The 22,549-nt window shown below is 42.8% G+C and overlaps 1 long non-coding RNA gene across 3 annotated transcripts in view; it reads left to right on the top strand.

Moving 5' to 3' along the window:
* The window catches only part of LOC132646383 (uncharacterized), an 83,168-nt gene that overhangs the window by 11,572 nt on the left and 49,047 nt on the right, over positions 1–22,549 (top strand). For all 3 annotated transcript variants that reach the window (XR_009584615.1, XR_009584616.1, XR_009584617.1), the window contains exon 2: positions 15,536–15,627. This is a non-coding gene — a long non-coding RNA (uncharacterized LOC132646383). The remainder of the gene's footprint in view (positions 1–15,535; positions 15,628–22,549) is intronic.

Here is a 22,549-nt window from a genome sequence, read left to right as displayed (position 1 = left end):
CCTCCCACTCAGTGGAGGCCGGGGCCATGAGGACTGCCAAGCATAGCAAGGACACATGGTTCTGTGTTCTCTGGAGCTAGTTCTGGACTCCACACTGATGTGCACTCACAAACAACCACATGCACAGGGATGTTTGGCTGTGTGCAGGGTGTGAGGAGGCGGGATACGCTTGGCTTTCACATTGGAAGGCTTCTCGATTCTCCTTACCATGGGGTTTTGAATTGGGGTAAAGATACTCTACTGAGTTTGTTTTTATCATTACCAGAAACATCTTTATCCCCTTTACCTACTTTCTTTTAGCTTATGCTCCTGATTTTTCTCCTCTGGAGTTTAATGGAAGAAATAAGGACTTTGGAACTCCACATAAGGGTTTGAGCTTCAGCCTTCCAAGTGTCAACTGTATGCAAGCTACGTGCCTTCTGTTTGCCTCTGCCTCTGTGTCTGACAAGTCTTTAGGTGGCCTTCAAAACGAGCTCAGAGTTACAGAAACGAAGAACAAAGGGCTTTGGGGTGCAATAAAGGAGGAAGTCAGACAATTCCAACCTGACTGAAGTGGACTATAGGACAATGGGAGAAAATTAACCCGTACTTCCCCTGGCTCACTGGCTCTGAGCGTATGCTTCCTTTTGTGCCAAGCCCCCTGAGCTGCAGTGTCTTGTCTTCTAGCTGGTACATAACTGGGCCAATAGGGGACTGCTATTTCCTGGCTGTTGAGGGCACCCATGAGTGTGCTATAATGCTGCAACAGGTACTAACACCACACGGTGTATGCACTAAGACAGTATCTTCTCCTTGTCTAGATAATCAAAAATAATCGCCCATGAGATCAAGCTCCTTGCTTGCACAGTTTATTTTTACCCTTAGAACTTAGTGTGATCAGACTCTTATCTTCATAAAGACTTTATCTCACGCTATATCCAGTAATGATCTGGGTGGCTATGACATCATCAAATACCTTCAATTACCTAAACCCAACATTCTCCTGCATAGGAGTTTCTCTCAGTGGTACTCAAATGAAAAAGTAACCCAAACTAGAATCCTATTGTGCCTTTCTATTAGCATATCCTAGTTACATATAACTGGGTTTCGTTGTGGCATTTTCACACATGTATATAATGCATTTTGATCATTTTCACCCCATCTCCCTCTCTTGTCCCTGCTCATTCCTACTCTTTCTCATCCTCTTCCCAACTGGTCCCCCTTCTGCTTCCATGACTTTTTGAAAATATGATTCAATGAGTTTCATTAAGGTTGCTTGTAGCAGCATGAGTGGGGTGGAGGATGGGGGATTATTTACAGGAGCACAGGCACCTTACTAGTGGCCATACCACTGAAGAAAATGTCTGTCCATCCCCTACCAATCAGCATTTGCCTATAAATCCTAAGAGAAGGGTGGGAACCCATGAGTTTCCCTCCCTCCATGACAGGATGTTGACAGGCCCATCTTAGGTGATCACAGCCGATCCGCGTTCAAGAATGCAACAGCCATGTCGCATTCCATAACACTACACTCCATCTTCTGCCTGTTACATTCTTTCTACCTCCTCTTCCATGAATGTTCCCTGAGCATTGGAGGAGGTGATATCAATGTCTCATGTATGGCTGAACATTCAACAGTCACTATTCTCATCAGTTTGACCAGTTGTGATGACTCAGTTTTGACACTCTACATGGCGCTTTGGTAAAACCATAGTTATATATTGGCATAAAGGTATACATTGGGGCTATTCAAGCCAGATCTAATTTTTTGACTAAACATATTAAGTAAAACATGAGTAACTCACATTGCATTACTTTTCTATTACATGTTAGCACACATTTAATGGCTTAAAGATCATAAATTTATTGTCGCACATTTCCGGAGGTCAGAGCTCTGAAAATAGGTGTCATGAGGCTGAAATATAGGTGTCAGTGGGGCTGCATCTCTTTCTAGTTAACCTAAGTTAACCTAACCTGATAAGCCATCTCAAATCTTAAAACCGTGTACCAACTATTCCATCAAGAAATTTCCTTCAATTGGATAAACTGTTACCACTTACGTGTGGTGCATCACGCCTGTAACGCCAGCACTTGGGAAGCAACGTCAAGAGAACTGTTGCAAACTCAAGACACGTTGGATCCACACAGCAAGTTATGGGTCATCCCAGGCTTAAAACAAGTAACAAACAATTTTTTGAAAATAAGTAAATTAACTCAGAGAAAAATATGCTTAAAATCTAATTATCCTACCTCTATCCAGTAAGGGCCAACCACAACCAACTGCAATTGCACCAACAAGGACACTGGGATAAGAAACAAATATAGGAAATGTGAGTACTGGGCCTGGGGGTGTAACTCAGTGATATAGTACTTGCCTGGCATACACAAAACCCTAGGCTCAGCGCTTAGTACAAAGAAAGAAAGAAAATGTGAATGTCGTATCCTACAACAAATTGTGAAATTATTTGCTGGAACAAGAAATTGATGTTAATATAATTGGTAAATGGGTAATAAGATTTCCATGTGTCTGAAATATCACAGGAAGTGTGAGCTTGGATTAAAAACAAACACCATTAGAAATTTAAAGCCTTTGCAGGTGAGCCAGCCCCTGAAGATACAAGCATGGGAGGCCTGGCCCTGCTACTCATCTCCTGCGTGGTGGAATAGATGAGGGAGAGATACCCTCCTCCCCTCCAGCCACTCACCACCTGTGGCAGGCAGGAGACCTAGCCCTATGGTCACAAGAACAGAAAAGCTGTCCCTTCCCCTCACCTAACACAGCACTCAGAAGAGCAGGCCCTGCACCTCACCTGGGCAGCACAGCAGAGCTGGCCCTGAATGTGGGGATTGCCGGTGAGCTGGCCCTGAGGGCATGAGTGCAGGAGAGCCATCCCTGCCTCTTATCTGCTGTGTGGTGTTGATCCCCTCCTCTCCTTTTTCTCTTGGCAGCTGGTGGGAGTGTTGGCCCTGATGAGGTCATGAGAGCAGGAGAGCTGTCCCTGCCCCTCACTGGCTGCAGCATACAGAAAAGCAGGCCCTGAATCTCGCCTGGGCAACTCAGTGGAGCTATGAGGGTTGCAGGTGGTCTGCCCTTGAGGACATGAGTGTTGGAGAGCTGGCCCTGTCTCTTATCTGTTGGGTAGTGGCATGGAGACTCTCCTTCTCTCCCTTGTCCCTTGCCATCTATGTCAGGCAGGAGAGCTGGTCCCAGGGTCATGAGAGTGGGAGAACTGGCCATCTCCCCCACTGGCTGTAACACTAGGGAGAGCAGTCCCTGGGCATCTTGCCCGGGCAGGAGGGCAGAGTTGGCTTTGGGAGTGGGGGTTGCTGGTGAGCCAGCCCCAAGGGCATGAGAGCAGGTAAGTGAACTGACCAGCTCAGATGCCTCTCAGGCTCAGATCCAGGGCTTTGAATTGGCCTAGCCCAACATCTACCCCTTGTTGAACTGTTGGAGTGCATGAGGAAGCCAGTCCTACAGATCCAAAACTACAGGATCTCCATGACACATGATAACAACAGGTATCAAAGAGGAGTCCCAGTAAGGTGCCAGTATTGATAGAGTAGCAAAAGCCAGAGGCCTGTACCAGACCGACAAGTTACTGCAATGAACCTTTGCAAGCAAAATGTGTGGACAAGAGTACACTGCAGGACACACTGTGGCACACTACAGCTTCCACAACAAGATTTTCTTCTCTGTCGGGGGAGGTTGCAAGAGTGGAGGGTGTGTACAAGGTGGAAGGGGAGATGAGTGGGATTGGGGTGCATGATGTGAAATTCACAAAGAACCAATAAAAAAAAATTTTAGAGAACTTTAAAGCCATCATTGGATAATGATACATAGATATTATAAGTGTACATCCTGATTTGTTTCTGTGGCTGTGATAATACACTGACCAAAAGTAACTTGGGGAGGAAAAGGGTTTATTTCACTTCATGCTTTACAGGCCAATCTGAAGGGCAGTCAAGGCAGGAACTCAAGGCAGGAATCTGGAAATGGTAACTGAAGCAGAACCATGAAGGAAGGCTGCTCCCTGGCTTGTTCCTAATGATTTGCTCATCTTACATTTTATACCACAATAGTGTCACTACCCACAATAGGCTGGACCTTTCCACATCAATCATTAATCAAGAAAATGTAGCCAGGTGTGGTGGCATGCACCTGTAATCCCTGTGCTTGGAGGCAGAGGCAGGCCAATCTCTTTAAGTTAGAAGCCAGCTTAGTCTACAGAATGAGTTCCAGGACAGCCAGGAATGTGTATGAGTAAAAGTAGGATCTTGGCATTGTTCAGGTGGGTCCTAAATGTTATCATATACCTGCATGGGAAACAGTTAAATAGTCTACTACACAAGAGTCTGGAAAAATGCGTCAGTGATTAAGAGACTTAATGTGTGACCAGGAAGACCTGAGTTCAGATTCGAGTACCCGTGTAACAATCTGGGCCTGGTTTCGCTAATACTTACAGCCCCCATGCTGTCAGGAAGGTTTCTGGGGCTCACTATGCAACTTTTTTTAAGTTAAAATGTCTTAACTATTTTTAATTAAAAACAGAAAAGGTGGGAGTTCTGGGTTCAAGGAGAGACTCTATCTTAAAGAAAGAAGATAAAGAATGATAGAGAAGCATTCCAACTTCCTCCTCTATCCTGCACGTGTTCACACAGATGTATGAACACACAAATGTGTGCACCCACTACCCACACTCCACAAGCAAACATGAGTTTACTAAAAAAAAAAGAGAGAAGATTGTGTGACATCTCATGGAGCTAGAGAGAAATTTGAAGATGCTACTCTGAGGACTTTGAAGATGAAGGAAGGGACCATTAGCCGAGGAAGATAAACGGTGACACTCAGAGATGGAAATGATAAGAACATGAATTCCAGGAGCCTACCGAGAGCAAAGCCTTGCCAACAACTTGATTTGGACAAATGAGGGTGACTCCAGATTTCTGGCACTCATAAATGTCACAGAATAAACATGGGTTCCCTCCCTTGATATGATGGCAACTGAAAAGCAATGATCAAAAGAATTCCACACATCTGCCGTAATGACACAATCTGAGGCACCATACTCACTGCCTCCAGAATTATAGCTACTAACTTTAACACTCACTGCTTGCAGCTGGTGGGAGCTCCCACAGCTCCCAAGGGCATGAAGAGTACTTCTTTTTTCTTTATTCTAGAACCATAAGTGGGTTTTGGCTTTTTTTTTTTTCTTTTTTACAGGAATAGTCCATAAATTACAATTAAGTCATTCTAAATTGTTGCCATTTTTTCTGGCTTTCTCAGAGCCCTGGCAGGCTCTAAAAGTAGAGGCCAGCTGTTAAGTAACACTTCTTTTATTCAAGCAACATGCAATTTCTTAAAACAAAACAAAAAAAAATTATCACACTCTCGCTTCGGAAAAAATCATATTTGAACTAGTAATTTGAATGCATGAATCTCCTGGTCTTCGCATAAAGGAAATAACACCTGGTTTCTCAATGACAAAATGAGACCTAGCACTCATTAATATTCAATCGTCTCCTTAGTTTTCCTTTTCAGATAACAACTTGCGGAAGTCAATTCTCTTAACCATGTCAGTCCCGGGCTTCAAACTCAGATTGACAAACTTGGCGGCAATTTATCTACCAGCTATAGTTTATTTGTCTGTTTGTTTGTTTTTCTGTTTTTGGTTGGTTTTTCTCATTAATCTTAGAATGCCAGGATAGAGAGGAACAACTACAGACAAAGGTGACAGGGCTGGATAGTATGCGCCTAAATACAGCTAAGGAAGCACAGTGGACTACAGCTTACAATGCTATGCATGGTTTTTGCAAAGTTTACACTTAATTTGATTTTTTTTTACTTTTTATTCATGAACATTACACATTTTAGGAAGGAATGGGATAAAGGAAAGTGAAACCGCCCAACAGAGGGAAATAATACCTGTTTAAGGATTGGTGAATGCCAATGGCCTTGATTTGGTCCTTGAACTAGATGATAGATGTGTAGATTTGTCACAGTGTGCCCCATAAACATATACAATCATCTCATGTCAGTAAAAATTACAGCCAGTGGCTGTATCACTGACTAATAAGTTGGGAGTCAGAGCAAAATAAATGTATGAGAGGCAATTATGATCTCAAGATAAGACACCATTAAACCTGCTCACTAACAGAACTTGGAGACTAAAACGAAGACCCATTGGAAGCCACTCTTCCAAAAGAGATGGCAGTCATTGATTTTGACTGAGTTTCAGATATAAAATCATTAAGATTCAGCTCTTTGCCATTCTTCATGGCGGTGTATGTGGGACACTTCATCCACACCTGTAGAACTAATACTGTAAAATGACTCTTTGCTTAAACGTGTATATCATTCAGTACCTTCCTGAGACATGGAGGTTGCATTCTCCGTGACAACCTATCATTGCTTGACACTTTGCTGTAGCCACAACCGCATGCCTTTTAGGAAATCCTTGTGTTCTTTTTAATCACGAAGCATCTGGCAATGATTGTGGGAAACATTTGTGTGCATGCCTAATTGTGTCTGGTTCTGGGCACTTGGATAAACAACAAGTTAGTTGCTTAATATGAAGACTCGTTCTGAGTTGAAGCATCACGTACACAGAGAACTCCCTAGCTTTAGACATGTCTGTGTGCTGGGGTTAGTCAGCAGGTTTCCAGATGCTGGAATGACTTAACCAAGCCTTGGGATGCACTCTTTGTGTTGTACCAGCAAAACAGGTGGAGAAATAAAGAGCCAGTGTCTGAGTGAATCTCCAATGCTAATTCAAGAAACTATGCAAATATCTGGCTGTTTGCCAACAAGGGTCCTACGTGAATTTGCAAAATTTAGAAGTTCATCATTATATTATTATTTATTAGTGTGTGTGATGTGTAGGACAAAGGTGCTCATGGCTATATGAGCATAGAAATCAGAGGGTTTCAGAGCTCTTGGAAATGCACATACCTGGTGTTTGTAAATGCCTGGCCTGTTTCTTGGGTACTGGGGTCTGAACTCTAGTACTCATGATTGCACAGCAAGTGCTGTTAACTGCTTAGCCATCTTTCCAGCTTCTTATTAAATTCTCTTTAATGAGAGAAAACATTGTTAATTTTCAAACTCTACACGCCATCATTAAGACTTTTTAAAATTTTAATTTTTTATTAATTGCAGTTTATTTGCTTTGTATTCCAACTGTAGGCCCCTCTCTCATCCCCTCCCAGTCCCACCCTCCCTTTCTCATCTCCACCCATGCCCCTCCCCAAGTCTACTGATGGGAGGGGGTCTCTTCCCCTTCCATCTGATCCTAGTCTATCAGGTTTCATCAGGAGTGGCTGCATTGTCTTCTGTGGCCTGGTAAGGCTGCACCTCCTCAGGAGGGGTGATAAAAGAGCAGGCCAATCAGTTCATGTCAGAGACAGTCCCTGTTCCCATTACTAGGGAATCCACTTGGACACTGAGCAGCCATGGGCAACATCTATGCAGAGGTTCTAGGTTATCTCCATGAATGGTCCTTGGTTGGAGTATCAGTCTCAGAAAAGATCCCTGTGCCCAGATTTCTTTTCCTCTCCTTGTGGAGTTTCTGTCCTCTCCAGGTCTTTCTATCTCTCCCTTCTTTCATAAGATTCCCTGTACTCTGCCCAAAGTTTGGCTATGAGTCTCAGCCTCTGCTTTGATACCCTGAAGGGTAAAGACTTTCAGAGTCTCTCTGTGGTAGGATCCTGTCCTGTTTCCTGTTTTCTTCCTCTCTGATGTCCATCCCATTTGCCTTTCTGAATGAGGATTAATCACCAGGGTCCTCCTTCTTGATTAGCTTCTTTAAGTGTACAGATTTTAGCATGATTAGCCTATGTTATATGTCTAAAATCCACTTATAAGTAAGTATATAACATGTATGTCTTTCTGCTTCTGGGTTACCTCACTCAGGATGATCTTTTCTAGTTCCCACACTTGCCTGCAAATTTCATGATTTTCTTGTTGTTAATTACTGAGTAGTATTCCATTGTGTAAATGCACCACAATTTCTGTATCCATTCCTCAGCTGAGGGACATCTGGATTGTTTCCAGGTTCTGGCTATTATGAATAAAGCTGCTACAAACATGGTTGAGCAAATGTCCTTATTGTATACTTGAGCATCTTTTGGATATATGCCTAGGAGTGGTTTGGCTGGGTCTTGAGGTAGCACTATTCCTAATTGAGAAAACACCAGATCAATTTCCAAAGTGGTTGTACAAGTTTACATTTCCACCAGCAATGGAGGAGGGTTCCCCTTTCTCTACAACCTCTCTAGCATGTGTTGTCACTTGAGTTTTTTATCTTAGCCATTCCGATGGGTGTAAGGTGAAATCTCAGGGTTGTTCTGATTTGCATTTCCCTGATAGCTAAGGATGTTGAACATTTCTTTAAGTGTTTCTCTATCATTTGATATTCCTCTATTGAGAATTCTCTGTTTAGCTATGTACCCCATTTTTAATTGGATTACTTGATTTGTTGCTGTTTAACTTCTTGAGTTCTTTATACATTCTGGATATTAGACCTCTGTCAGATATAGGGTTGGTGAACATCATTTCCCAATTTGTAGGCTGTCGTTTTGTTCTGACGACAGTGTCCTTTGCTTTACAGAAGTTTTTTTAGTTTCATGAGGTCCCATTTATTGATTGCTGCTCTTAGAGCCTGTGCTGTTGGTATTCTGTTCAGGAAGTTGTCTCCTGTGCCAATGAGTTCAAGGCTCTTTCCCACTTTTTCTTCTAACATGTTTAGTGTGTCTGGTTTTATATTGAGGTCTTTGATCCACCTGGACTTTAGTTTTGTGCAGGGTGATAAGTATGGATCTATTGGCATTTTTCTACATGTAGATATCCAGTTAGACAAGCACCATTTGTTGAAGATGCTATCCTTTTTTCATTGTATGGTTTTTGTCATCTTTGTCAAAAAATCAGTAGCCTTCCTGTATACAAAAGATAAATGGGCTGAGAACGAAATTAGGGAAACAACACCTTTCACAATAGCCACAAAGAACATAAAGTACCTTGGTGTGACTCTAACCAAGCAAGTCAAAGACTTGTATGAAAAAAATTTCAAGTCTCTGAAGAAAGAAATCAGAAGATGGAAAGATTTCCCATGCTCATGGCTTGGCAGGATTAACATAGTAAAAATGGCCATCTTACCAAAAGCAATCTACAGATTCAATGCAATTCCCATCAAATTATCAACACAATTCTTTACAGACCTTGAAAGAACAATTCCCAACTTCATTTGGAAAAACAAAAAACCCAGAATCGCTAAAACAATCCTCTACAATAAAAGAACTTCTGGAGGTTTCTCCATCCCTGATCTCAAGCTGTACTACAGAACAACAGTAGTAAAAACTGCATGGTACTGGCATAGAAACTGGCTGGTGGATCAATGGAATCAAATAAAAGACCCAGAAATAAACTAATGGGAAATTTTCCACCGTACTGCCAGGGTAAGAGAATGACTATTCCAGGCTTCTGACCCCCATCCTCCCCAGGTAGCCTAAACCCCACTGCATGGCAATATTTTCTCAAACATGAAAGAGTCTAATGAAAATGCACCCATGATTTCGTCACCATTCTCCTTATGGGTCCAAAGATCGCCTTTTAAAAGAAATCGACTTTTTTTTTTTCTTCCTTTATTTTAGTTACTTTCTAATGAAAACAGCCCACGCTCCCTGGTTGTTCTAATCCCAGGTCTTCTCGGGAAGGGAGATCTGAGGAAATTCCTTTGCCCTGAATTTGCAGTTTCTTCCTTCCTGTTTGTAAGCAAAGAACTGTGAACTGAGAAACTTCGCCTCTTTGGAAGAATCCCATATCTTTGAGAAGTGAGTCACACTTTACAACCTACTGTTCTTCTGCATCTCCTCTAGAAGTACTCTTGAGCATAATCAAGGTCCTAAACTGCACATGGAAACTAAAATGGATCCTTTTGCTCAAGAGAGATACTAAGGTCTTGCAATCAACAGCTAGTTCTAAGGAAATAAGCCTCCCTTTCCTTTCAGTTCCTAACCTCAACTCCCTGCAGATGATGCAAAAACCATTCTCGTGCATCCTCTCCTGATTATTCGTCTTACAGTTACAGCAGGCAAGGTCAGCTGCAGCCATGGAGAGGGCTGTGGGTCAGGAAGCTAGACATGGCCAATCTCACCTTCCCAGAGCCGTTTATTGGGACCCTTCAGTGACCCCTTCTGAGAAAGGAGTATCCCTTCGACCAGCAGTTCTCCGAGCACCCTTCCTCACCTTGAACTTCCACACTGTCTTCTTGCTTTTCAGTCATCTCCTGAGTCATCCCACCGTTTCTTGATCTGCATCCAGATCCCAACCCTCCCTCTGACCTGAATTTAAGCTCTTACAATGCATTCTATAACACCACAATGAGATTAAGACTTCCAAAGCCCAAATCTCAAGTACTGCCTCTCCTCAAAGCTCTGTATCTGATTATGTTGGGTTGCTGTCATGGTCAACCTAAGGCAAGCTCCTCAGCATGACTCACACAGTCTTCTGATACCCAGCTCAGCCCACCTTTTATCACTGATCGGCACTTCCCTGCTTCCCTTCTTACGCTGTCTCACTGAAGGATTTGCCTCCCATCTCTATCTCTCCCTTGTTTTTCCAGCTCCACAATGCCACATTAATGACAATGAAGAGCTAACAATGTGTCTAAAGTTGAAAGCAGATGGTGCCACTCTTGGGCATACAGAGGAAAAGATGCAGACTAAGGGAAGATGAATTGTTTCAGAGACCTGGTAATGTCAATATGGCACAAGTCACAGGTGAAAATACTGCACGTGTAGGTGGAGATGAGGGTACAAAACTTAAGAGAGAGAGTAGGGCTGGAGAAAAAGATCTAGAATTAATCCATCAGCCTATGATGACAGCATTCATACGACTGCCAAATGGAGAAAAGTGCTGTGGTGGTTTGAAGATAAATGTCTGCCATAGTCTGGAATTTGAATACTTGGTCTACTGTTGGTGGGACTGTCTGGAAAGGTTTAGGAAATGTGGCCTTGCTGGAGGAAGTATGTCACTGGGAACAGTGTTTGAGAGTTTAAATATTCAAGTGATTTCTAGTTAGCTCTCTCTGCTTTGCATCTGTAGCTGAAGATGTGAGCACTTGGTTCCTGTTCCTTCCTGCAGCCTCTGCCTGCTGCCCAGTGCCTGCTGTTTCTGTCCTGCTATCACAGACTCTTACTCTCTGGAACCAAAAGCCCAAGCAAGCTCTTTCTTCCATAAGTTGCTTTGGTCATGGTGTTTTCTGACAGGAATAGAGAAGTAATTAATGCAGGTACCATCTGATGAGAACTATCTCAGTTAGGGTTTTATTGTTATGAAGAGATACCATGACCCTGTGCAACTTTTTTTTTACCCTTTCTTTTTTTAATTACATTTTTATTTTTATATTAATTACAGTTTAATTACTTTGTATCCCAGCTGTAGCCCCCCTCCCTCTTTCCCTTCCAATCCCACCCTCCCTCCCTCATCTCCTCCCTGCCCCTCTCTAAGTCCACTGATAGGGGAGGTCCTCCTTCCCTTCCATCTGACCCTAGCTTATCAGGTCTCAACAGGACTGGATGCAATGTCCTCAACTGTGGCCCAGCTAGGCTGCTCCTCCCATGGGGGGTGAGGAGGTCAAAGAGCCAGCCACTGAGTTCATGTCAGAGACAGTCCCTGTTCCCCTTTCTAGGGAACCCACCTAAAAGATAGGATAAACATACTAAAATCTGCACACCCAAAGAAGCTAAACAAGAAGAAGGACCCACGGTACGATGATCAATCCTCACTTAGAAAGACAAATGGGATGGACATTGGAAGTAGGAGAAAACAAGAAACAGGACAGGAGCCTACCACAGAGGGCAACTGAAAGACTCTACCTAGCAGTGTATCAAAGCAGATGCTGAGACTCATAACCAACCTTGGGCAGAGTGTAGGGAATCATATGAAAGAAGGGGGAGTTAGTAAGCTCTGGAGAGGACAGGAGCTCCACAAGGACCAAATATATCTGGGTCTTATCTGAGACTGATTCTCCAACCAAGGACCATGCATTGATATAACCTAGAACCCCTGCTCGGACGTAGCCCATGGCAGCACAGCAACTCTTATAAAGGAAAACATTTAATTCAGACTGGCTTACAGTTCCAGAGGTTTAGTACATGATCATCGTGAAAGGAAGTGTGGCAACAAGCAGACAGACATGATGCTAGAGAAGGAGCTAAGAGATCTAGATCTGGATAGAGAGGCAGCAGAAAGTAAATGTCACACTAGACCTGGCTTGAGCATCTGAGACCTCAAAGCCCACTCCCTAATGACACATTTCCTCCAACAAGGCCACACCTCCTAACAGTGCCACTACCTGTGAGCCTATGGGGGCCATTTTCTTTCAAGCCACCACAAGTACTGAAAGGCTATTCCATGTAAGACAGAACAAGTGAACAGTGGTTTTCTTTTTGTTCAGTTCTGTTCAAATGACTTTACATGTGGTTGTCACAGATCGAGAAGTTTCCTAGAATGCTGTCTGAAGGATTCTAAGCATCAGATCTCTAGACTTGGGTTCTCTCCATGAACATCACACAGTCGTACCACTTGACATGCTAATACATGAGGTCATCTCAAACAATGAGAAGCATGAATAAACTGTGGTAGGAAAAAAGCATAAGACCAGCATTTTTTTTGTTTGTGTGTGATGTGGTATTTATTTTTTATTTATTTTTTTTTTCAATGCAGTTTATTCAGGAACCTTGAACAATCATCTGACCCTGGGGAAAGCCAGCCCACAGCTTAAATAGCCTCTGGGTAGCCAACCCCAGCGTGCCATATGGGCAATGCAAATAGGTCCACATACATGGAAGCAAGCCAGATCCTCAGCCTTAGCCAAATGTGGAGTTGTTTGTGACAGAGAGCACTCACCATCCGGAAGGTGGAAGGCGGAAACCAGCTCCATCTTTAAGGCATGGCATTACGCAGCTCTCTACAGTTCCCCCTTTTTGTTTTAGACGCATCAGGCAAGAGTAGAGGTCTGATCTCTGATATTTAAGTGATAGGTGCTGTAAGTAAGAATGCTAAAGAAGGAACCAAGCTTAGCCTGGACTCCTGGAGAAGCTAAAGCTGGAAATGGTGTGATAAGTCTGAGTGGGGGGTGGGAGGAAGAGTTGGCAAACTGGAAGTGTTCAGACAAAAGGTAATGGAGCAAAGGACTCCACAAATAGGAAGACAGACGGTGAGTACAGAGAGCTTCAAGGAATGTAGAAAAGAAAAGGAGAGCATGAGATGACCTGTGGGAGGGGAGGAGGCAGGAGATAGGGAAGAGCCAGACTTTGGAGGGTTCTGCAGCCTTATAATTTGCTTGAACTATAGTTTATTTGTTTGTTTGTTTGTGTATATTGGTTTTTCAAAACAGGGTTTCTTTGTGTAGCCCTGGCTGTCCTGGAACTCTCTCTCTCTCTCTCTCTCTCTCTCTCTCTCTCTCTCTCTCTCGACCATCTGGTCTTAAACTCACAGAGCTCCTCCTGCCTCTGCCTCCAGAGTGCTGGGATTAAAGGTGTGCACCACCACTGCCCAGCTTTAACTTTATTTCCAGGGTGATGCAGAATTGCTGGGGGATTTTAAGCAGGAGCGTGAGATAAACCAGTTTGTAGCATAAACACAACCTCAGCCATGAGGCTGCAAACAAAGAACAGTCTCCTTAATTCAGGTAAGAGGTGATGAAGACCCAAAACAGGACAGCAGAGATCAGAATAGAAAGGAAGTCAGTTTCAGGATGGGGGCACAGTATGAGTCACCAGCAAGACACCTAACAGACATTTGCTGAGCACAGCATGCTCCACATAAGGCGCTAGAGGGTGGCTGCTTCAACAGTCACTAACTACTTTTTCACATAAAAACAAGGCTTAAAAGAACATGTCTCAGCAATTTTGGGGCCATTCTCATTAGCATATTGCCAAAAAAGACACGGTTCTTTGCTTGAGCAAATGACTTCATTTTCTTGTGGCTCGGTTGTGCTGCAATTACTATAGAGAAAAGATATGCTCACTTAGTTAAGGAATACAACTTGACGAATTCAGAGATAAGTCTAGACTCGAGTTGCAATCCATGCCACAGAGCTATCTTCCCCTCTGAAAGTGTCTTTCCACCATATTTATTTATTTTCTTTCTATAAATATAAGAGTTGTTCTCTTAGAAATCTTAAAACATAGTGCGATATTATTTACAGCAGATCCTGTGCTATATACACACTCTCTATTATAACTTTCTTCTTTTATTACTCAAACTTTGTTGCCTTTGACTAAACTTCTGTCTGCCCCTCCCACTAGCCCATAGCAACAGCCACTATATTCTCTCACACATGTGAATGTACATATGCACACATGCACACCACTCACACACGCAAAAATAAGAAAACATCTGTTTGACCCGGTCTTCCTTCCAAACTTTTACTAAATCTTTTTTTCTAATTTAAAATCAGACAGGAAAATTCATGTTACCACACTGTTTATTAAATAGCCTATGTCAGAGGCAGTCCCTCTTCCCATTACTATGTAACCCCCCTGAGGGGGGAGCAGCCTTACCAGGCCACAGAAGACGACAGTGCAGCCACTCCTGATGAGACCTGATAGACTAAGATCAGAAGGAAGGAGAGGAGGACCTCCCCATCAGTGGACTTGGGGAGGGGCATGCGTGAAGGGGGAGGGAGGGAGGGATCAGGAGGGGAGGAGGGAGGGGTTTATGGGGGGATACAAAGTGAATAAAGTGTAATAAATAAATAAATATAAAAACAAAAAAAGAAAAGTGAGGGGTGGATCTGGCGCGAATTAGAGGGAATGAATATGATCAAAATACATTGTATAAAATTCTCAAATAGTTAATACAAATATTTACTAAAATTAAAAATATCCAGGCCATTAAAAAAATAAAGAATAAATAAATAGCCTATGGTACTGAAGAGGCAGCTCAATGGTTAAAAGTGCTTGCTGCTCTTTCATAGGGCCTGGGCTCCATTCATAGTCACCACACGATGGTTCACAACTGCCTGTTGAAAGGGACCTGAAAGCTCCCCTCACTCTGTTGATCAGAGGTGGACCCAGACCTTCACAGCATTATAGGCTATTACCATTTCTCTTGCTTATCCACCACAACAGGATGGTAAAGCATATTACGAAAGACACCACACAGGATGTGGAGACTTTACAGTGGTACTGAGTGGCAAGCTTCTCACTGCCAGCTTAGTTTTCATATACAAGAAGCTACTGGTGGTCTTCTGGGGAATAAAAATTATCAACAGTCTTACCCAGCTGTGAACCCTGCGAGCTGCAGTAATGAGCAGCATGGCAAAATATCTGTATGGATGCAATGGTGGCACCAACGTTATAGAGATAACGAAACACTTTCAGATAGGACTTAAGGCCCACTCACAAGGAAACACAGACCTGGCACTGCAAATCTAGCCAAGAACCCATGGTATGGGAGCTCATAGCTAGGCCGCAGGAGTGAAACTGCTTCTATTTTTCTGCCAATGGACATGCTATTAAAGTGCCTTCTAAATCTTTATTGTTCCACCCATAGATTAACGCAGATCTCAAACCTCATCATGAAAGCTCCTCTGTGAAGTGAACAGTGGGTAACGCAGAAACTCACAGCTGGTCGAAGGGCAGAGAGTAAGTACCATACATGTACATACGTATACACATACCTGTATGCTACATAATTACCTGTTATATAATATTCCACTCTCTGTACACACAGCAGAGTGTGGATAGAGAGGTGTAGTATCTAGGGTTTGCTTAAAACTAACAGAGGAAGGACGAGGTGGCTGAGGATGTGGATTCAGGAAACCCTAATATGTTTAGGCAAAGAGCATGGATCTGTGAAGATTAAAAATTTAGAAAGACAAATCAGTACACACAGGTGGTGACAGTTGGCAAGGGTTTGAACTGAGGTGATGGAGCAGCGGAGCAACACAGAAGAATCCGAAGCATGTTGTGAACGTTTCGCGCTGACTTGAACGTGTGGGTTGGAGGCAGGGGACAATAAAGTTCCCCAGTTTGATAACTGAGCAGCCATGGTGCCACTGTGAAGATGGCATAAACGTGGTGATGAGGCGCCAGACTGGTTGGTAGCGAACAGACTTCCATCGACATTTTTTGGCATTTACTTTGAGATTCTGACAAGAAATCTATGACTTTATCAAGTAGGGATCACATAATTTGAGGTACAGTTTCATCAGTGAAAGAATGGGTTTTTTTTTTTTTAAACCTAAAGGACTTGATGAGTCTAGTCAGGCCTCAAACATAAAGGTAAGCACTGATTGGAGCACAGTATATCAGGTACTCACTCAATTTACCCTCCAGTTTAACGGTAAAGACAAATCAGAGGCAAACACCATGACGATGTAGGCAGTGTTGGGGCAAGGAGATGCAGGATGCCCCTCTGTCCCTGTTCTCTGCTCAGTCACCAGAGAAGGACTGTCTATAAGAGCCAAGGACCTTAAGTGCCATCTGAAACAGTTTCATAAATGTTTTCAGTCTTCCAAAGGAGTTTCTCATTTTTATTCACAACATCATTCTTCCTTCCTCCTCTTCTCAGTTACTCCTCTTACTCAGTCAGGGGCTCAGGAAAAAATCCAATTCCCCAGCCTTTTAGATATCCTCAGTATCACGCTACAGATGGGTTCTCGAGCTTCTGGTCAGAGTAAACATGGGAGTACTAGAATTTCTCTCTGTTGGAAGGTCTGGTACAGCCAACGAGTCAGAGAGAGAGCCTGGGACCTTGAGTCCATTCTCACAAGTTCCCAAGGCCTGTTCCTCCATCCTCGGTGCTCCCCACACTTTCCCCTGATGCAGCAGCTGTGAGTGAGAGCGAGTTTATGGGCACAGATGATTCCAGTCTCTCACTTGTCAGGCCCCGATGCTTTATGATGTGTTGGGGAGACTCCTGGCCAAACGACCTGGTATAAATGTTTTTTATTGTTTTCTTGTTTGTGATGTATCAGGCCAGGGGATGTGTGTAACCTGATCAACCTAGTAAAAAATTTAATCTCTTCTCTTTTTATGGCCTTCCAGGAAAAACTCCATTTAGGGGAAAAGTAATGGCTTTCAGAGCTCATTTTCAAATATCCTACCAATATCTTACCAAAAATGGGACTAGCCCTGCCGGAGCTCTCAACTGCTGTGAATGTTTCCCTGATAGATTTTTGGTTGAAGAGTGGCATGTTTGAGCAATGGGCAAGCAGAGGCTCAGAGGAGTGGGTGGAAGGCTCGTGGGGGTGGATGAAGAGATGAAGGACACTTGAGAGAGGACATGTGATATACTGTCAGGATGCTGTCTCCTAGGACCTTTAAACCACCAGGATGCTAGGCAGATAGCTCACTGCATAAAGGCACTTGCTCTGCATCATACTACAGATGAGTCCTCTGCAAGCATGAGGATCTGAGCTCAAATGCTCAGCGCCCACATAAAAAAAAGAAAGAAAGAAAAAAAAAGCAGGGCTGCAACCCTAGCACTGTGGTTGGAAACAGCTGAATCCCCAAGAGCTCCCTTGCCAGCCAGCCCAGCCAAATGGTGAGCTTGGGTTTGGTGAAAGATTCTGTCTGTAATAGAAAAGATGGAGAGTAACCTGACCAGCAGACCTACATGCAGGCAAAACACATACACATGCACATTACCACCACCAACAATAGTAAAGGTCTTGCTTGTTAGCAAATCTCTCAAACCAGCAATTACATCTAATCTTACTATAAGCCTGTTGAAGAGCCTGTGAAATCAGTGTACATATGGTGCAACCCCACTTTACAGGTAGGAGCACTGAAGTTGGGGAAAACTGAGCGATTTTCCCAGGACCGTACAGCTGAGCGAGGGGCAGCTGTGATCTAGTGGCATTAGACCTCTGTCCACTTTACACCAAGGTATAAAGATACTCCAGCACTGCTCAAAGACCCCGGGAACCAAATGAGAAGAGATTGGAGATCGACACATGAAAGAGTTCCACAGTCCTTGACAGCATCCTCAGCTGAGGAGATTTTAGCAGCTTCTGCTTCACTCCCCTCACAGATGATGTGCATGTAGAGCATCTACCCTACATGGGAGTGACAGGTGGGAGTTGCCAAATGCAAATTCATCTTCTTTCCCTCACAAAGAAAAACAGGTCAGAATCCAGGTAAGAGCCACGCTGTATTTTCTCCCACAAATTGTATAAAGTCTCTTGCTGTTCACTTGCAACATAGTTTAGAACTGTCACTAGAAGTAATAATACTTGACGCTCTGACCTAGGATAACTACATTTTTTTCCCTTGGCTCTACTAGGAGAGTTCCTGATTCAGGACAAGCCACTCTCATCTTAGTCTACTGAACTCTCAGCACTTCATGAAAGTAAAAAGCATGGGATTTAGAATGGAGGCCAGGCATGGTGGTGCATGCCTTTAATCCCAGCACCTGGGAGCCAGAGGCAGATGGATTTCTGTAACTTCAAACCCATCCTGGTTTACATAGCAAATTCCAGGATAGCCAGGACTATGGTAGAGAGACCCCGTCTCAACAAAGCAAACAAATAGCTTAACAGACTGGCACATTTAGGTTTGCATCCTAGCTCTGGATGACTTCGGGAAGTTACCAAGTTTCTCCAACTCAGTTCTCTCATTTATAAAATTGAGATGATGATAATAACAACTTTTAATGTTATTTTGGAAATAAAGATAGGTAGGTAGGCCCTCACACACACACGTACGTCTTAGTTATGTTTCTATTGCTGTGACAAAACACACTAACCATAAAGCAAGTCGGGAAGGAAAGGGTTTATTCGGCTTACACTTCCACATTGCTGTTCATCACTGAAGGAAGTCAGGACAGGAACTCAAACAGGATAGAATTCTGGTGGCAGGAGCTGATGCAGAGGCCATGGAAGGGTGCTGCTTATTGGCTTTCTTAGCCTGTTATAGAAACTCAGAACCATCAACCCAGGATGACACCATCCACCATGAGCTGGGCCTTCCCCCACTGATCACTAATTGGAAAAATGCCTTACAGCTGGGTCTCATGGAGGTATTTCCTCAACTGAGACTCCTTCCTCTCTGTTGACTATAGCTTATGTCAAGTTGACACAAAACAAGCCAGTATACATACATATATACACCCAGATAGAGATGATAGATACACAGACAGATAAACACACACACACAGAGCTAATCGATATATAGATACATAGATAAACATATAGATATGTTGACAGGTAGATACAAAAATAGATGATTGACAGGCAGATAGAGATGGTAAAAGTGCTGTACAAACAAGTTATCACAATATCTGTCATGCATTAGCTATAGAATAAATGGCTCTTACTTCTATTAATATATATATATATATATGTCCAATTAAAAATCCTCCATTCCCAATTTCTGTCAGCTCTTCATGCATCTGTGTATACTATGGAATGCACTTGTTCTGAACTCATTCATAAAAATAATATTATAAACAGAATTGGAATGGGGCTTCTAATTAATCATCATTTACATAATTTCTCCAACAACCCAGGCTTCCTACATAAGTCAGACCTACTTTGTCAAAAGATGCATGAGTTGGCAGCTCAGTATCCCAGTGGGTTCCCTAGTAAGGGAAATAGGGACTGTTTCTAACATGAACTCAGTGGATGACCCCCCCACCCGAGGGAGGAGCAGACTTGCTAGGCCACAGAGGAGGACATTGCAGCCAGTCCTGATGAGACCTGATAAGCTAGGGTCAGATGGAAGGGGAGGAGGACTTCCCCTATCAGTGGACTTAGAGAGGGGCATGGAGGACATGAGGGAGGGAGAGTGGGATTGGGAGGGAATGAGGAAGGGGGCTATAGGTGGGATACAAAGTAAATAAACTGTAATTACTATAAAAAAATAAATATTTAATTTTAAAAAAGATGCATGAGTAATAGGCAGGTTATGAACTCAGTAATTGTCCTTTATTTAGTATATATTGGAAGCAATAGCTCCTTTAGTGCCTTTCAGAGAATGCCTGTGAGCTTGGCCATCTGTTCAGTTAATTCTCAAGACTTTGGAAAAGGACTTGCTCAAAATCCAAGGATACACACACACACCACACACGCACACACACATACCACACATGCACACACACACACCACACACGCACACACACACACACACAAAATAAATGTAAAATCTATTATTTTACTAATTCTTTGAGAATTATATATGAGTACGATGTAATTAAATATTACACCCAACTCCTGATCCACCCTCCCCACCCATCCCCAGCCTCCTGTCTACTTTTTAAATGTAACCTAAGTCTCATTTGCGTTGCCCATATACACATGAATATGGGGCCTACTGTAGCACTGTTGACCTGCTAAAGGCCACACTCTTAGGGAAAACTGACTCTCCTTGCACAGGCATGAACTGTCAATAGCTCCTCAGCTAGGAGGAAAGGTTCATGAGCAAGGCTCCCCTCCATGCTGAAAGGTTGACTGGCTTTATCTTGTGTAGATCTTATGCAAGCAACCACAGTGGCTGTGATTCATGAGTGCACCAATCTTATCATGTCCACAGAATACTCTTTTGTCCCACAATGCGGCTCTTACAATCTTTCTGCCCCCTCTACTGCGAAGGTCCCTGGAATCTGGGGTAGGGGTGTGATATAAAAGTTCCATTTATGGCTAAGCACACCACTTATTCTGTGCATTTTGACCAATTGTCAGTTTCTGTATTAACTACCATCCACTGATGAAGAAACTTCACTGGTGAAATCTGAGAGCTGCACTGATCTATGGGCAGAGATACAAATTTAGCCAACAGTTTGATAGTGTGTGCATTTGTGTGACAAAATAACAGTAACAGGTTCACCTCTGAGACCAGAATTTACAATGCCAGGGCCGTATTTCCTACTGGGGACCAGGTCTTAGATCCAATCAGAAAGTGGTTGGTTACATAAAATCCATGCCACTATTGCACTTGGCATGTCTTGTCAAGCTGATCGTTACCGTAGCTCACGGGTTTCCCAGCTGCAAAGCACTGTTGATGACTCTGCCCCGTCCCCAGCAGGCTGACTAGTACTTCCTGGTCCTATGAAAGCAAGTGGGCAGAGAGGCCGCTTCCCAGTCATTACCAGTTTGATTTCTCCACACCCTGTGATCAAGGCATATGTTTTCAGCAACAGGATTTTACCATCAAGTTCTGGTGGTCAACCAAGAATAATGGCAATAGCCTCTATTGTTTTGGGGGGAAGTCTCCAAGACACCCCTGAAAAACAAGAGAGGGAGGTATCCCACACCTGGTACTGGACTTTTAATTTAATAGTCTATAACTTCTGGCATGAGCATTATCACCTATGTAGGGCAACTTCAATTAAACTTGCTTATGAGTATGAATACACACATATACATGTGTTCATGTATATGTGTGTAAGTTAAGCTTATAAAATACTGGCTTCCACATGTCTCATATAAATGAAACTGGTTTTTCCCACCTTTAATTATTTTTATTTCCTTTTCTGATTTTTTACTTTGTTCGTTTTTCTAAAAATTTATAAATAAAATGTGTCTAATTTGAAACTCTTTTAAGAAGCAACTACAGGAGCTGAAGACATGGCTCAGCAGTTAAGGGCACTGGATGCTCTTCCAGAGAACCCTAGTTCAAATCCCAGTACCCATACGGTGGCTCACATCTCTAACTCCAGTTCCGGAGGACCTGACACTCTCTTCGGCCCCCATGGCACTTCATGCACTTAACACACAAACATGTATGCAGGGAAAACACTCGTGCACATAAAATAAAAACAAAGAAAAATATTTTTAAATAAACATTTAAAAAAAACTAGAAATTAGTCTTGTAACTCTTCAATAGTATATGGCCTCTGACTTCACAAGGCAAACTTAAGGGGACATTTCTAGAAATGACCACTCTTGCTTCACCTACAAATAATAATCAAGACAAATTTAATGAGTCAGGCTTAATTTGTAACCAAAATTTATCTTCAGCCTTCACCATCACGCCCCTGTCTTCAGTATTATGTTAGAAAAAAAATCCTGAAAGTTTAGAAGTGGAAAAAAAAAAAAAAAGTAGTTTTGCTGAAGGTGATGTGCATCCACCCACCAAATTATCTCAACCCTCCCATGTCTTTGAGCCATTTTATTCTAAATTTCATAAAATAAAGAGGAACAAAAACAATGCTTTCCATGGTCGTGTAACTCTGTCTAGCGGAGGGAGAATTGACTCCCAGCACGTCCCACTGCCCCTCCTACAGGAAAGGCACTTCACAGATTTTAAAAGGTTTCTGGCTGTTCTTCCATGTCTCCTTCCCCATCTAAACACTGGAATGAGTTCGTCTGGTTTTAAAGAGCTCTTTTGGCGTTTCTATTGGAGTTACATTAAATTTATAGATTAATTTACAAAATTTATATCTTTGTGAAATTGAGTCTTTATGTCCAAGAACAAAATATCCCTTTCCATTTCTGCAAGCCTTCCTTTGTGCCCCTCACTTCCATTTAAAAAATTTTCTTTTATGAGGCTTCTACATGTCTTGCTAAGTTTATCTCTGAGTATTTATTGTATATTCTGCTTCAGGGAAATTGGACTTTTTTCC

Source organism: Meriones unguiculatus, chromosome 1 (assembly GCF_030254825.1).
Source record: "Meriones unguiculatus strain TT.TT164.6M chromosome 1, Bangor_MerUng_6.1, whole genome shotgun sequence".
NCBI lineage: Eukaryota > Metazoa > Chordata > Mammalia > Rodentia > Muridae > Meriones > Meriones unguiculatus.
Note: the sequence above shows the minus strand (reverse complement) of the source record. Positions and strands in the feature narration are given on the sequence as shown.